The 9,782-nt window shown below is 42.1% G+C and overlaps 1 protein-coding gene across 1 annotated transcript in view; it reads left to right on the top strand.

The window, feature by feature from the left end:
• Positions 1 to 9,782, top strand: part of LOC134728598 (basic proline-rich protein-like) — an 81,152-nt gene that overhangs the window by 44,989 nt on the left and 26,381 nt on the right. The window lies entirely within an intron of this gene.

Genomic DNA, 9,782 nt, shown 5'->3' with positions numbered 1-9,782 from the left:
ACAGCTCAGTCGTCTCTGTGAAAGCAAGTGGTAGAGAAGAGGGCCATTTACTGACATGGGGAAGGCAGGAGGAAGGGAGAAGCATTTTGGAGATGGAGGTCAAGAGTTCTGTTTCAGGCGTAAATTAGGGATGTCTATTAGATGTTCAAGTGGAGATGTTGTATAGGCCATTGGGATGACCCAACTGTAGTTAATTTGGTTGAATGAATATGAATAAATACATGCTCAGCAGCAATATCATTAGAAATCTTGAAGTCAGGAGTTGATGTGATTATGTTGCCTTTCTCTCTAGTTTAAACTTTCTATCAGGTAGACATCATTTTGGTGGCCTGTGAACTTTGTCTTTTTTCCCATAGTTGCAGGAGAGAGGTAGAAAGCCCGATGTGTCTTCTGTGCCAGTGCTACAGTGAGACAGGTCCAGGCCTGGAGATCACACTGTGGGAAATAGGCCAGTTTGGCAGCTGGATAATGAATTAGTTTATTTTAGTCCATTTCTCTCCAATATAATCAAGAGGAAGATAGAATAATAGACCTTTTGGTCCAGAAGGAAATCAGCCGCAACAGCCTCCTCCCCAGCCCCCTTTCATAATACCTCCAACTGTGGTCTAGAAGAAAGATTGAACCATACTACTTGAGATCATATTACAAGTTAATGACAAAGTCAGGACTAGAATCCAGATCCCATGACTCATATTTCAACCCATTTTCTACTATGTATGCTTCTGGTATGAGAGACCCAAAACTGCAGGCTCAGAGAGAATTTATTAGTTCATCAGTACCCAGAGGCCACACTTCTGCAATGGATGAAATTTTCCTGTTTACTCTTAAGTTTTTCCTGAGATAATGAGTAGTGAAGTTAGGAATGGAACTTTGGAGCCAGACTGCCTGAGTTCAAACCCCAGCCTGGTCACTTACTGTGACCTTGGGTAAGTTGTTTATCTCTCTCTGTATCATTTTATGAAATAGGCTTAATGTTTAGTAACCTCAGAGAATGGTTGTTATTAGATGGTTTTATATATAAAATGTTTGGAGTAGTGCCTGGCATATGGTTAGCAATCATCATTTTAGCTCTTTTTCTTTTTTTGAGATGGAATCTCACTCTGTCGCCCAGGCTGGAGTACAGTGGCGCGATCTCGGCTCACTGCAACATCTGCCTGCCGGGTTCAAGTGATTCTCCTGCCTCAGCCTCCCAAGTAGCTGGGACTACAGACGCACGCCACCACACCCAGCTAATTTTTGTATTTTTAGTAGAGATGGGGTTTCACCATGTTGGCCAGGCCGGTCTCAAACTCCTGACCTCAGGTGAGCCACCGCGCCTGGCCTGTTTTGGCTCTTAGTAACCATCTTCATTTTCTTCTTGGATACAGAAAAATAGCTGTCTACCATCCTTATAAATACTTTGCATACAGTTTTAAAGATTTTATTTATATGTGGGTTTTTTTTTTGTTTTTTGTGTTTTTTTTTTCTCAAGACGGAGTCTAGCTCTGTCACCCAGGCTGGAGTGCAGTGGTGCCATCTTGGCTCACTGCAAGCTCCGCCTCCTGGGTTCATGCCATTCTGCCTCAGCCTCCTGAGTAGCTGGGACTACAGGCGCCCACCACCATGCCTGGCTGATTTTTTGTATTTTTAGTAGAGACGGGGTTTCACCGTGTTAGCCAGGATGGTCTCGATCTCCTGACCTTGTGATCCGCCCGCCTCGGCCTCCCAAAGTGCTGAGATTACAGCATCACCATAGACAGTATCTTTCAGCTGGGCTCAGTGTGTAATCCCAGCACTTTAGGAGGTCGAGGCAGGCAGGTCCCTTGAGCCCAGGTATTCGAGACTAGCCTGAACAGCTGACGAAACCCCTTCTCTGCAAAAATATTAAGCCGGGCATGGTGGCACGTGCCTGTAGTCCCAGCTACTTGGGAGGCTGAGATGAAAGGATCACCTGAGCCCAGGTGGTTGAGGCTGTGGTGAGCCATGATCGTGCCACTGCACTCCAGCCCAGGCAATAGAGTGAGACCCTGTGTCAAAAAAAAAAAAAAAGAAAAGAAACAGGAAAAAAACAAAACAAAACAAAAAAACCAAAGACAGTATCTTTGCTTCATTAGGGAGTATCAGACAAGACTGTCATTGCCCTCATGACATAATAGATGTGTTGGATGGTAATATAAGAGGAGCTCATCACGACTGAGTAGCTCACAGACTGTTAATCCACAGATAGTGTCAACCTGCAATACAGAGAAGATCACCGAGGTGATAACACTTTTTTCTGTTGGGAGATAATTTGTTTTGTATGGACCGAGATTAACACATAGTTGATGTACTCTCTTAATCTATTACCCAGCTTCACATCAACATTTTATCATTTTTTTTGTCAATTCTCTACCCCCATTATTTATTTATTTATTTATTTATTTATTTTTGAGATGCAATTTTACTCTTGTGCCCCAGGCTGGAGTGCAATGGTGCAGTCTCGGCTCACTGCAACCTCCACCTCCTGGGTTCAAGCGATTCTGCTGCCTCAGCCTCCCGAGTAGCTGGGATTACAGGCATGCGCCACCGTGCCTGGCTATTTTTTGTATTTTTAGTAGAGACAGCGTTTCATCATGTTGGCCAGGCTGGTCTCAAACTCCTGACCTCAAGTGACCCGCCCACCTTGGCCTCCCAAAGTGCTGGGATTACAGGTGTGAGCTACTGCACCTGACCTACCCCCCATTTTTGAGTTTGAACATTTTTTGTTTTGTTTTGTTTTGTTTTGTTTTTTGAGACAGAGTCTTGCTCTGTCGTCCAGGCTGGAGTGCAGTGGCGTGACCTCGGCTCACTGCAAGCTCCGCCTCCCGGGTTCACGCCATTCTCCTGTCTCAGCCTTCCAAGTAGCTGGGACTACAGGCACTCGCCACCATGCCCGGCTAATTTTTTTGTATCTTTGGTAGAGATGAGGTTTCACCATGTTAGCCAGGATGGTCTCGATCTCCTGACCCTGTGATCCGCCCATCTCGGCCTCCCAAAGTGCTGGGATTACAGGCGTGAGCCACCGCGCCCGGCCAAGTATGAACATTTTAAAGCAAATTTCAGACCTGCATATCCTTTTACTCACAAATATTTCCGTATTTATCTGTAACTACTGGATAGTGATGCACTACACACACTTGTGTGTGTATATGGAATTGCAATGTTACTATCACACCTCACTAAATTAACAATACTTCTTTTTTTTTTGAGATGGAGTTTCGCTCTTGTTGCCCAGGCTGGAGTGCAATGGCGTGATCTCAGCTCACTGCAACCTGCACCTCCTGGGTTCAAGCGATTCTCCTGCCTCAGCCTCCTGAATAGCTGGGTTTACAGGCATGCGCCGCCACACCCAACTAATTTTGCATTTTTAGTAGAAACGGGGTTTCTCCATGTTGGTCAGGATGGTTTCAAACTTCCAGCCTCAGGTGATCCACCCACCTCGGCCTCCCAAAGTGCTGGGATTACAGGCATGAGCCACCACGCCCAGCCAACAACACTTCTTTAATATTTAATACTCAGTTCATGTTCAGTTTTCTCATTTGTCAAGTATGTCTTTTTAGTTTGTTAAAATCAGGATCCAGATAAGATCCACGTGTTACATTTGGTTGATAGGTCCTTTAAAATGTCTATTTATAGTAGCCCTCTTCTTGAAAATACTGTTTATTTGTTGAAAAAACTGTATCATTTCTTTGATAGTATTTCCCATATTTGGGATTGCATTTTAATGATATTTTAATACATTCTTTTCATCGTCTGTATTTCTTTTAAGTGGTGCTCAGTTCTAGAGCCTTTTTCGAAATTTAAATTTTATTAATTTTTTTTTTTTAAGATGGAGTCTTGCTCTGTTGCCCATGCTGGAGTGCAGTGGTGCGATCTCGGCTCACTACAACCTCCGCCTCCTGGGTTCAAGCAATTCTCCTGCCTCAGCCTTCTGAGTAGCTGGGATTACAGACGCCCACCACCAACCCCAGCTAATTTTCATATTTTTAGTGGAGACGGGGTTTCACCATGTTGGTCAGGCTTGTCTGGAACTCCTGACCTCGTGATCCACCCACCTTGGCCTCCCAAAGTGCTGGGATTACAGGTGTGAGCCAACCGTGCCTGGCCAATTTTATTATTTTGTTTTTCTTGGTATGATAGATGTGTTCAGAGTTTCAGGGTATCAGTTCTAGAGTCTTGATTCAGGTTTTTGTCTTTGGTAAGAATATTTCATAGGTGCCGAATATGTTTTTATAAAAATATGAGTGTTATACTTCTTATTACATCATACTGGCAGACTTAGAATGTCTGGTTGTCTCAGTGGGTTCAGATGTCAGGCTGTTCCTTTATTGTCTGTCACTGATGTGAGCTACTTGGATCTATCTATCCTTTGTTAGTGATTGCAAGAGGTTGACTTTCCAACTTTATCATTTTTATTTCTGTGTTTATTCATTAGAATTCTTTTATAAAGAATTCTTGGCTGAGCACGATGGCTCATGCCTGTAATCCCAACACTGGGAGGCCAAGTTGGAAAGATCACTTGAGGCCAGGAGTTCAAGACAAGCGTGGGCAATACATTGAAACTCTGTGTCTTTTAAAAATCCATTTTTAAAAAGAACTCTTATTCACATACTTTAAGTAAAATGCTCAAATGTAAAGGAAAAATGAAAACAATATATGATAAAATAATATGCCTTTCAAGATACAGATGCTTAGGAAGTTATTTAAAGAAGTAATGAAGAAGTCAGATACTCTATAAATGTGATGGCTTCAAATGCAAGTCCATAACAGACATGTTGTATTGAAGTTCAGATACCACAAGCAGTATTGCCGTCAATGTTGTTTCTTTTTGAACAGCTCATGGTGTCAAGTTCCAAGCAATTGTATTACTGGTGATTTCAGTGTGTATGTTAAAATCATGCAAAAGTACTTAGTACCTATATAAAAATTGATTTAGCTTGTACACTCAAGTAATTATAAACAGGTTTTTCTTTTGGGACATTTGACAGTTATGTGAAAGGTGAGTCTTCGTTGTGTAGTATTGTCTGTTACACTGCAGGTGTCTAGAATTGCTGATGGTGTTCTCCCTCTAAAGTAATGTCACCCAACCACTTGTAAATTGACGATAATAAGACAGGAAATCAAGAACCAATATAAATAAGCAAACATTTGAAAATAAGAGCTAAAAATCAAAAATAATCTCTCTTTTTGCTGATTATACCTAAATAACCTAAGATTTTTTTTTTTTTTTTTTTTTTTGAGACAGAGTCTTGGCTCTGTCGCCCAGGCTGGAGTGCAGTGGTGCAATCCCAGCTCACTGGAACCTCCGCCTCCTGGGTTCAAGTGATTCTCCTGCCTCAGCCTCCTGAGAAGCTGGGATTACAGACGTGCACCACCACACTCGGCCAATTTTTGTATTTTTAGTAGAGACAGGGTTTCACCATGTTGGCCAGGCTGGTCTCAAATTCCTGACCTCAGGTGATCCACCTGCCTTGGCCTCCTAAACTGCTGGGATTACAGGAGTGAGCCACCATGCCTGGCCTAACCTAAAAGTCTCTTTAAAAATTTTTAGAATTAATGAGATAATTTAATAAGTAGCTGAGTATGTATAGTGATTCTTTGCTTAATGAGAGGGATACGTGCTGAGAAATGCATTGTTAGGTGATTTTGTCATTGTGTGAACATCGTAGAGTGTACTTACAGAAACCTAGATGGTATAGCCTACTACACATCTGGGCTATGTATGTTGGCCAGGCTAAGCTATTGCTCCTAGGCTACAAACCTGTACAGTATGTTACTGTACTGAATACTGTAGGTAATTATAACAGAATAATAACTGTATGTAAACATAGAAAAGATACAATAAAAATGTATGATCTTATGAGACTGCCGTGGCTATGCAGTCTATTGTTGATTTAAGTGTTGTGCATGACTATACCTAGCGTGACAACTACTCAGTCATAGAACAGGTTTGCAACTTAGTTTCACTGAAAATTTTTTTGTGGTGCTCACTTTTTTTTCCCTCATAAAATTGCTTGTTTCTTCCTGATTGTTGTAGGTCTTGAGGATATTAAACCTTTTTAATTATAGGATTTTTTTTCCATTTTCATTTGGCTTATACGTAGTGTCTTGGTTCTCCAAAAGATACTCATTTTTATTATAGACATATCCTCTGCCTTTCCTTTTTGCTTTCTGGATTTCATCATATCTAAAAAGGCAATTACCATGCCCATGATTCTTTTGTTTGCTTTTAAGACCGAAAAGGTGAAAAAGCAATTGAGGACTTGAAGAAGTCATATATTTCTTACCCCTCACTCCCCATGGTCTCCTCTTAAGAGGAAGGCATCATATTAGGAAATGGATCACAGAGTAAGACACAGATCTCAGGAAGGGAGGAGACCTTTCTGAAGGAGGCAAGGAGCATGAGGTACCTTGTAAAATTGTTGAGTGGTGTCTGTTCAGTTATTGTGCCTCATCTATAAGGGTTGAAAGGCCTTGGGGTTGAGGGAGCACTTAACAGTGCCTTGCATACTAATTTGATATTGACTTACAGCAAAAAATACATTTTCTTTTTTTTTTTTTGAGATGGAATCTCACTTTGTCACCCAGGCTGGAGTGCAGCGGTGCAATCCTGGCTCACTGCAACGTCCGCCTCCTGGATTCAAGCGTTCTCATGCCTCGGCATCCCGAGTAGCTGGGATTACAGGTGTGCATCACCACACCCAGCTATTGTTTTTTGTATTTTTAGTAGAGACAGGGTTTCTCCATGTTGGCCAGGCTGGTCTTGAACTCCTGACCTCAAGTGATCTGCCCGCCTCGGACTCCCAAAGTGCTGGGATTACAGGCGTAAGCCCCCGCGCCCAGCCAAAAAGTACATTTTACTTATTTATTTATTTATTTTTGAGACGGAGTTTCGCTCTTGTTGCCCAAGCTGGAGTGCAGTGGTGTGATTTTGGCTCACTGCAACCTCTGCCTCCCAGGTTCAAGCACTTCTCCTGCATCAGCCTCCCAAGTAGCTGGGATTACAGGTGCACGCCACCACGCCCGGCTGATTTTTTTTGTATTTTTAGTAGAAACAGGGTTTCATCATGTTAGCCAGGCTGGTCTCAAACTCCTGACCTCAGGTGATCCGCCTGCTTTGGCCTCCCAAAGTGCTGGGATTATAGGCATGAGCCACCATGGCCAGCCTATAATACATATTTATAGCACCCAGAAAACACATACATAATGGAAACAAACACTTTATAAAATAATACCTGATTTGCAGTATAGTCTGATAATTTCTAATTCTTTTCTGTTTTTAAGAAGTTCTGGTTAAGATCCACTAAATTAGTAATTCTCAACCCTGTCAGAGCCAACGCCTTATTTATTTATTTATTTACTTACTTACTTACTTATTTGAGACAGAGTCTCGCTCTGTCACCCAGGCTGGAGTGCAGTGATACATGATCCCGGCTCACTGCAACCTCTGCCTCTTGGGTTCAAGCTGTTTTCCTGCCTCAGCCTCCCAAGTAGCTGGGATTACAGGCGTGTACCACCCCGCCCAGTTAATTTTTTTTTTTTGTATTTTTAGTAGAGACAGGGTTTCACCATGTTGGCCAGGCTGGTCTTGAACTCCTGACCTCAAAGTGATCCACCCAACTCGGACTCCCAAAATGCTGGGATTACAGCTGTGACCCACTGTGCCGGGCCTCTTATCTATCTATCTGTCTGTCTATCTATCTATCTACCTATCTGTCCACCCACCCACCCATCCATCCATCCATCCATCCATCCATCCATCCATCCATCCAAGACGTAGTCTTGCTCTGTCACCCAGGCTGGAGTAATCCCAAAGTGCTGGGATTACAGGCATGAGCCACTGCGCCTGGCCTCTTATTTATTTATTTATTTATATATCTGAGACAGAGTCTTGCTCTGTCGCCCAGGCTGGAGTGCAGTGGCGTGATCTCTGCTCACTGCCACCTCAGCCTCCCGGGTTGAAGCAATTCTTCTGCCTCAGCCTCCCAAGTAGCTGGGATTACAGGTGCCCGCCAACACACCCGGCTAATTTTTGTATTTTTTTAGTAGAGACATGGTTTCACCATGTTGGCCAGGCTGGTCTTGAACTCCTGAATTCGTGATCTGCCTGCCTCGGCCTCTCAAAGTGTTGGGATTACAGGCGTGAGCCACCACACCCGGCCTCATTTATTTTTTATAACAAATAATTTAATGCCTATTGATTATCCTGAAATAAGGTTAATAGGTGAGTCTTTAACTACATTAGAATCTGACGTTACAGTGAAATAACTGAGTACCTATACCTACTTACAATAAATAAGTTGGACTTAAAAGAAATAACATCAGAAGAACTTTCATTTTCCTATACTATTTATAGATATGGGTAGATACCAGAATGAAAACTGTTAGAATGAGTAAAAGCAGAATTATTTGCATATAAGAGAAAGGGGGAAATAATTTTGTTTGATGTAGGGATAACATCAGACAAATTACATACTTTCCACATGGAAAAATAAAAATAGTATCACATAGTCACTAGTGAGTTTGACCTAATTATAGTGTCAAAATAATTCCCAGTTAGAGGCCCTGACGGGAGACAAGGAAGTGAGGAAATCTCACAGAAAACCTGGTGGCATTTACATTCAGCCCCTAGTACTTAAATGTCCCCTGGAGAAAATACTCCTTAATAGGCAATGAGTAATAAAGGATAGATTAGAAAAAGAAACAGGAATAGATGTGTGGTAGACTTCAGGGGACATTAAAAAAAAATAATAGCAACCTCAAAATAAATAAGTTCAATATTTAATTTTTACAACATAGATTTCTACCTATTGTGTCACAAAAAATTAAATATAACTAAGACGATATTGATTTTTTTTGAGATGGAGTCACCCAGGCTGGAGTGCAGTGGCACAGTCTCGGCTCACTGCAAGCTCCGCTTCCCAGGTTCACGCCATTCTCCTGCCTCAGCCTCCCGAGTAGCTGGGACTACAGGTGCCCGCTACCACGCCCAGCTAATGTCTTTGTGTTTTTAGTAGAGATGGGGTTTCACCGTGTTAGCCAGGATGGTCTCGATCTCCTGACCTCGTGATCCGCCCATCTCAACCTCCCAAAGTGCTGGGATTACAGCCGTAAGCCACTGCGCCCGGCTATGAAATATATTTTTTAATGTCAATAAAATCTAGCAAGAACCCTGTGTTTCATAAGCCGCTTGTAATTTGATAATGTTTGGAAATAAATCTCTTCAGTCTCTATTTCATATTTGGAAGTTATAGCTCCGAAAGCAGTCTGATCAGGTACAGTGTACTGGAAAGTCAGCTACAAACAGCTTTGTCATCCAATTTTCTGAAATGTTAAACAGTCTTTGGTAAAGTCCTAAATGAAGCAAAACAATATTAATTTGTGCAATAGTGACATACTAGAAAGTAAGTGTTTACTAAAACTGTGAATAATATTCTGTGTTAAGGTAAAAAATTGAATTAGGTATTATGCTTAGATAATTTTACTTTTTTTTTTTTTTTTTAAGAGTCAGGGTCTTGCTTTGTTGCCCAGGCTGGAGTGTAGTGGCACGATCATAGCTCACTGCAGCTTTGCACTCCTGGGCTCAAGCAATCCTCCCACCTCAGCATCCTGAGTAGGTAGGGCTACAGATAAGTGCCGCCATGCCCAGCTAAAGTTTTGGGTTTGTTTTGTTTTGTTTTGTGGGTTTTCTTTTTTTTTCTTTTTTTGTAGGGATGGGGACTCACTATTGCCCAGCCTGGTCTTAAACTCCTGGTCTCAAGTGATCTTCCTGCTCCACTTCCCAA

The sequence above is a fragment of the Pan paniscus genome, chromosome 12 (assembly GCF_029289425.2).
Source record: "Pan paniscus chromosome 12, NHGRI_mPanPan1-v2.0_pri, whole genome shotgun sequence".
Classification (NCBI taxonomy): domain Eukaryota; kingdom Metazoa; phylum Chordata; class Mammalia; order Primates; family Hominidae; genus Pan; species Pan paniscus.
Note: the sequence above shows the minus strand (reverse complement) of the source record. Positions and strands in the feature narration are given on the sequence as shown.